This window comes from Balaenoptera musculus, chromosome 3, assembly GCF_009873245.2.
Source record: "Balaenoptera musculus isolate JJ_BM4_2016_0621 chromosome 3, mBalMus1.pri.v3, whole genome shotgun sequence".
NCBI classification, from domain to species: domain Eukaryota; kingdom Metazoa; phylum Chordata; class Mammalia; order Artiodactyla; family Balaenopteridae; genus Balaenoptera; species Balaenoptera musculus.
This window is the reverse complement of record NC_045787.1, coordinates 23,656,966-23,664,393: the sequence shown is the minus strand read 5'-3', so window position 1 is coordinate 23,664,393 and position 7,428 is coordinate 23,656,966. Positions and strand designations below refer to the sequence as shown.

Here is a 7,428-nt window from a genome sequence, read left to right as displayed (position 1 = left end):
GAGCAAAGCCTAGTGCAGCGTTTGTCCCTGGTGTGATGGAGATCTTCCTCACCGCCTCCACGTGCTGCAGCAACCTGCAGGCAAAAGCAGTGCCTGACTCAGAAACGCAGCCACCTCTGCTCTTCCTTGGCGATGAGCTCGCTCTTGGTGCAGTCGTGGCAATGACGCTCTCGGCGGCGGCGGCGGCGAACTGGACATGCGCACGGCTTCCCACGCAGCACGGCTTCCACGCAGGCTCCTCAAAGATGCGGGCGTGGCCGCGCCGCTCCGCACCCCGGAGCTGGGCCCCGGCAGAGCGTTGTGCAACGTGTGAGCTCGGTGGACGTCTGGACTACGACGTGGTCGGGAGTGCCCAGTTCATGCACTTCCACCAGAAGGTAGTTGGGCCTCTGCTCGTCCTCGGTGCTGGAGAAGCGGGACGTGCTGGTGGAGTGCTTCTTGCCCACCGCGTGAATTTCGTCGGTGTGCACGGTGCGGGGCCTTGGGCGGAGGCCTCTTTCCACAGACTCTGGGCGTCTCATCGCAGGAACAGCACCAGTGCCGCCGGCGCCATCGCCTTGGCTCGCAGTGCCTTCCCACCATGGCCGGCCCGGCAGCAAGGGCTGACTCCTTTTCCCATCTTTGTGGCGTCCGCAATCGCGCGAGGAGCCATTTTAATCCGATTGAAAGCACTGATTCCTCCTTCACTTCCAGTCTTTCTAGCCAGACGCAGAACATACCACAGGGTGGCTGAGCCCACTGCTGTCATCCCCAAGGCAGAGAGGGCATTTCCAAGAAGCCCCTCAGCCTATAGGAAACTGGGATCCTGACCTTGCCTTCGATACTCAGCTCATCTTCAGCTGCTGGAAGCTTCTCTCAAATATATCAGTATTTGAAACCTGCATTCCGTGCATCAAGGCCAGGCGAGGCCACCCAAACACCACGGCTCTGGGGTGCAGATAGACTTCCACCACATCACTGTGGGGCACCACCTGGACCTTCTGTACTTGGCTCCTGGCCAGCATCTCGTGGACAAAGTTGGTCCAGGAAATGGTACCCCTGCTAGTGCTGGGCGAGACCAGCCAGCTCATGAGGACAGCGATGACACACAAGGTGAGTAAATGCTCCCAGTACAGCTGGTCCTTCCTTTCCTTGAGCCTTCTCTCCTCCTCATTATCTTCCAGGGTCCTCTCCTTGGATTTATCATTGTCCTTAGTCCTCTGCTTCCTACTTGAGGTGTTGAAATAGTAGGTGCCGCCTAGAAGTTTCCGCCTAGAAGTCTGACCGGATTATGGACTACATACTTTTTCAACAACAATCCACTGATCCCTTAAAAGGCAGGGGTTAGCAGTTGGCAATTGCAAGCTCTGTAGCCTCGGCCCCCAGCCTAGGCAAGACCGGCCTGAGGCCTGTGGACAAAATTTAGCCCCCTCCTCCCACTCGGGTGAAGAGACCCGTGTTCCAGCCTGAACCTGGGGCCCTGAAGACACCTAGAATACAGCCCAGACCCTAGTGGAAGGACATTTTTTCTTTCCTAGTTGAAGTGCTTTTTATTTTTAGAGCAACCAAAAACATTTACTATAAAACCTGTTTTAAAAATGAAAATAGTAGAAGTGAAAAGCTCAACATGATTCACTAGATTATGACAATCCAGTTAGGAGCTGCAAGAATAAATAATCCTTGTTCTTGAAAAAAGGTCAAAAGAAATGACCTAATCTTAAAATCAAACACAGAAGCAAAAGGTGAAAACAAGAGAGAGAGAGAGGGAGAGGGAAAAATAACCTACATCCATGACCTTTGTGATAATATCAGTCTAACATATGCATCTCTCAAATGTAGAATGAGAGGACTGAAAAAAAGGGTTAGAAACACAATGGAAAAATTAACACCAATAATTCTTAGAATTTGGTGAAAAGAATAAATTTATAGATCAAAGAAGATCAGTGAACTGCCAGAAGGATAAGTAAAAAGAAAACCATGTAGTTAAAGTACAGCAAACCAGAGGCTAAGGGAAAATATTCAGATCACTACAGAAAAAGGACATATTGTACGTAGAGGAATAATGATGTGAAGAACAGTCTCATTAAAAAGGGGGGGGGGCAGGGAAACAGAGAAAGGCCAGGATGCATTCTTAGAAAATGAAAGCCTAAGGAAGACACATTCAGATGTACAAAAGTTGAGAAACTTAAATTATAACATAACTACATAATGAAGATAGTGTGTTATTGGATGAGAACAGAAGAAAATAAATAGAGAATGAAGAATCTGGGAATAGACAAACACTTATAAATTAATTTAATTAAAAAATTTTTTTTCCCCATTTTCTCATTTTTTTAACATCTTTATTGGAGTATGATTGCTTTACAATGTTTTGTTAGTTTCTGCTATATAACAAAGTGAATCAGCTATACGTATACATATATCTCCATATCTCCTCCCTCTTGCGTCTCCCTCCCACCCTCCCTATCTGACCCCTCTAGGTGGTCACAAAGCACTGAGCTGATCTCCCTGTGCTATGCAGCTCCTTCCCACTAGCTATCTATTTTACATTTGGTAGTATATATATGTCAGTGCTACTCTCTCACTTCATCCCAGCTTACCTTTCCCCCTCCCTGTGTCCTCAGGTCCATTCTCTACGTCTGCATCTTTATTCCTGTCCTGCCCCTAGGTTCATCAGAACCTTTTTTTTTTTTTTAAGATTCTATGTATATGTATTAGCATACAGTATTTGTTTTTCTCTTTCTGACTTACTTCACTCTGTATGACAGACTCTAGGTCCATCCACCTCACTACAAATAACTCAATTTTGTTTCTTTTTATGGCTGAGTAATATTCCATTGTATATATGTGCTACATCTTCTTTATCCATTCATGTGTCGGTGGACACTTAGGTTGCTTCCATGTCCTGGCTATTATAAATAGAGCTGCAGTGAACATTGTGGTACATGTGTCTTTTTGAATTATGGTTTTCTCAGGGTATATGCCCAGTAGTGGGATTGCTGGGTCATATGGTAGTTCTATTTTTAGTTTTTTAAGGAACCTCCATACTGTTCTCCATAGTGGCTGTATCAATTTACATTCCCACCAACAGTGCAAAAGGGTTCCCTTTTCTCCACACCCTCGCCAGCATTTATTGTTTGTAGATTTTTTGATGATGGCCATTCTGACTGGTGTGAGGTGATACCTCATTGTAGTTTTGATTTGCATTTCCCTAATGATTAGTGATGTTGAGCATCCTTTCATGTGTGTGTTGGCAATCTGTATATCATCTTTGAAGAAATGTCTATTTAGGTCTTCTGCCCGTTTTTGGATTGGGTTGTTTGTTTTATGATACTGAGCTGCATGAGCTGCTTGTATATTTTGGAGATTAATCCTTTGTCAGTTGCTTCATTTGCAAATATTTTCTCCCATTCTGAGGGTTGTCTTTTTATCTTGTTTCCTTTGCTGTGCAAAAGCTTTTAAGTTTCATTAGGTCCCATTTGTTTATTTTTGTTCTTATTTCCATTTCTCTAGGAGGTGGGTCAAAAAGGATCTTGCTGTGATTTATGTCATAGAGTGTTCTGCCTATGTTCTCCTCTAAGAGTTTTATACTGTCTGGCCTTACATTTAGGTCTTTAATCCATTTTGGCTTTATATTTGTGTATGGTGTTAGGGAATGTTCTAATTTCATTCTTTTATATGTAGCTGTCCAGTTTTCCCAGCACCACTTATTGAAGAGGCTGTCTTTTCTCCATTGTATATTCTTGCCTCTTTTATCAAAGATAAGGTGACCATATGTACGTGGGTTTATCTCTGGGCTTTCTATCCTGTTCCATTGTTCTATATTTCTGTTTTTGTGCCAATACCATAGTGTCTTGATTATTGTAGCTTTGTAGTATAGTCTAAAGTTAGGGAGCCTGATTCTTCCAGCTCCGTTTTTCTTTCTAAAGGTTGCTTTTGCTATCCAGGGTCTTTTGTGTTTCCATACAAAATTATTTTAATTTTTGACTAAGGTGCCAAAGCATTTCAGTGGGGAGGTAAATTCTTTTAAGCAAATGATCCTGCAACAACTGGATACACATAGGGAATAAATAAACCTTAATCCCACCTAATAGCATATAAAAACATTCATTTGAGATGGAGCAAAACTGAAATGCAACAGTTAAAACCCTAAAAGTTTAGAAAAAACAGTAGTGCATTCTTTATGCACCCTGAGGTAGACAAAGCTTTCTTAGAACATAGAAAGGAATAATAAGAAAGAGAAAACATGATAAATTTGACTTCATTAAAATCAGACTTTATCCAAATAGGAAACTTAATAAAATACACAAGCAAAATTTATAGTTGACAAAAGCCCTGTATAAAAAATATGTAAAGTACTCTCAAGACTCAACAATAAAAAGACAATCTAAAACAATGGGTAAAAAACTTGGATACTTCACAAAGAAAGATGTACAGCTGTGCAATAAACATGAGAAAAAAGTTCAACATTATTCATAAGGAAAAGTTTAATTGAAGTCACATTTATAGATATTCACAAGAATGGCTAAAATTTAAAAGCCTTTTAACACCAAATGTTGGTTAGGATTCAGAACAACTAGTTCTCTCATACATGCTGATGAGAATGTAAATAATGCACCTTCTTTTAAACAAAGAAAGTTTGGTTGCTTATTATGAAGGTATATATCTGTCTCTGAAATTCTACCGTAGATATTTACCCAAGGTCAATGAAATTCCATGTCTACAAATAGTCTGTTGCAAGAATATCCAGAGATGCTTTATACAAGAGTCAGAAACGAGAAGTGGCCCTGCTGTCTGTTCATAGGAAAATGTGTGAATATTTTGTGGTAAAGTCATATAACAAAATACTACTCATCAGTAAAAATAAACAAACTACTAATACATACAAAAATAGATGCTTCTCACAAAAAATGTTGGCAAATGAACCCAATTCAAAAAATTATATGCTGTATGATTCCATTTGTAGTATATTCTAAAACAGGCGAAACCAATCCATGATGGAAAAAAAAAAATTATAACATTGTTTACCCCTGTGGAGGGTGAAGATATTGATGAAAAACAGCCACATGTTAACTTTCTGAGGCGATGGAAATGTTCTGTCTTCGCAGTATATGCATTTGTCAAAACTCATTAAATTATACATTTGAGCTTTGCTCATTTCAATCTAATTAAATTTTATTTCAAAGAAATAAAAAAGAAAGGTAAACAGATACTGAAGTCTAGTTAGTAGGTTTCCTTTTTATTTGTTGTTTAGTGGTATAAGTTACCAATTTTGAAACTATCTTCTGTTTGCTAAGTTTGAGCAAATGTGTAATGAGGACCAGATTTCTCCCTTTTTGGAAAGGAGTTAAAAATATTAAAAAGAAAAAAATATCTAGAAGGTTTACTGATGTGTTGGATAAAATTAGAGACACCAATAAGAGCTCTTCAGTTCAGTAGATAGATACAGAGATATGCGTATTTTCGACTTCTGTTCACTGGTAAGGCGTAGAAGGTATGAATATACCTGGTGACCAGTTTTGTTTTCTAAGAACTGTTGTCCGTATAAAGGGGAAAAGGAGTGTAGCCAATAATAGGGCTGAGCCAGAAAAAGTGAGATGCATGCTTGGGCCATCCTGTAGTGCCAGACATTAAAGAAGTGCTCTAAGAATCATGGAGATATGTCAGGAGAGAGCCACATACATTCAGACACAGGGAGAAAGAGAGAATTTTAAAGTAAAAAAGGAAAACTGTCCACAACTGGTGAGTGTGAGAAGAGCATGAAGCAACTTATCTGTAAATTTGAAATTAAAACAAGGTGAAATGTAATAAAATATATTCCAGTAGATGTCTTAAAAAGGATTGAAAGCCACTAGTCTCTTCAGTGTGTCTGAACTCACCCCTGGAATTCTGACTGCATTCTTCTTTTAACAATACTTTCACAATGGATGATGCCTACTATTTCCTACATCCCTGTCCCAACCGGCCCCTCAGAATTCACCTGTTTTCTTCTCCATGAGACTTTTTAGCTCACCATCTTTACACCTGACTGGATAGACCACTCAGGTGTAATTTATAAATGCTTTTCTTATGTTACTCTTACTTTTTGGTATGTCTCTAGTTTTAAAACTTTTGAAGCCCTAAGAGGCAGAAATACTATTTCTACTGTTGCCAGCCCTAACAACTAACTACTTTTCATGAGCCAAGCAGATGCTTAATATTTTCAGTCTGATTGCTTTTCATATGAAAAATCATATACTAGAAAGTTAAGTTTTTTCAGGTTCGGAATTTTTTAAAATCGGAACTCATTTTGTAAATGCAATTGTGTTTTAACTTGCGAGTTACTTTAGTTAAGTTCAAACATCAGTCAGTTCATGAGCTTACATTTGCTACTCTCTCGTAGAATACAGCCTTTATTATTCAGTGAAAATGTTTTCATACGTTGACTCTATTTTAATCACATTCATCAAAACTACCCAATTTCCTGGTCCTTGCCAGATATAACATGGTCTTGGTGGGCAGATAACATTATTATATGAAAGCCTTTATCTTTAGTGGGTTCTGTACTGACAAGAGGAGAGAGAATGAGCAGATGCTTGCAAACTCCAGTGGCATCTGCTGAGCCCTGAGCAGCACCCCAACACAGGAGCAGTCTGCAGAGAACTTACTCGTAAAGCACCCATTTTGTGAATGAAATGGTTTTAGTGGTCTCTGAGGCTATCGCTCTGTCACTCTTTGTCAGTACTAACATTAGTCTGGAAATAAAAGTAAAGCATCTTTCCTTCCTGTGTTTCCAAAAATGTATTGACTTGTTTAAACATCTAACTCTAGTGCAAACAAACATGGTTTTATTATAATTGCATTTAAATCTTGATGGAAAACAGAAACCTCTCCTCAGATAGCTTTTCCTCTTTAAGATTATGCCTACAGGCTTAAAACTGAACTCTATTCTACTCTTCAAGGAGAAGATCCAACTTTTAAAATTTTATAGACGTAATTTTCTCCCCTAGACATACTAAATGCCACTTCCTAATATCTGCATATACTAATATTACCTGATAAAACCTGCATTAGTCTGCTCAGGCTAATCTAACAAAATACCACAGACTGTATGGCTTAAACCAGCGGTCCCCAACCGTTTTTGGCACCAGGGACAGGTTTCGTGGGAGACAGTTTTCCACGGGTGGGGCAGGGGAGGGCATGGTTCAGGTGGTAATGCGAGGTAGTTTTTCCACGGATAGGGAGCCATGGGGAGCGGCAGATGAAGCTTCGCTCGCTTGCCGGCCCCTCACCTCCTGCTGTGCAGCCCGGTTCCTAACAGGCCGTGGACCACTACGGGTCCATGGCCCGGGGGTTGGGGACCCCTGGCTTAAACAACAGAAATTTATTTTCTCACCATTCTGGCGGTTAAAAGTCCAAGATCAAAGTTGGTTGGTTTCCACTGAGGGCTGTACAGGAAGGGTCTGTTCC

The 7,428-nt window shown here is 40.6% G+C and overlaps 1 pseudogene; it reads right to left on the bottom strand.

The window, feature by feature from the left end:
• Positions 1 to 517: 517 nt before the first annotated feature.
• Positions 518 to 7,160, bottom strand: LOC118892034 (annotated as a pseudogene).
• Positions 7,161 to 7,428: the final 268 nt, after the last annotated feature.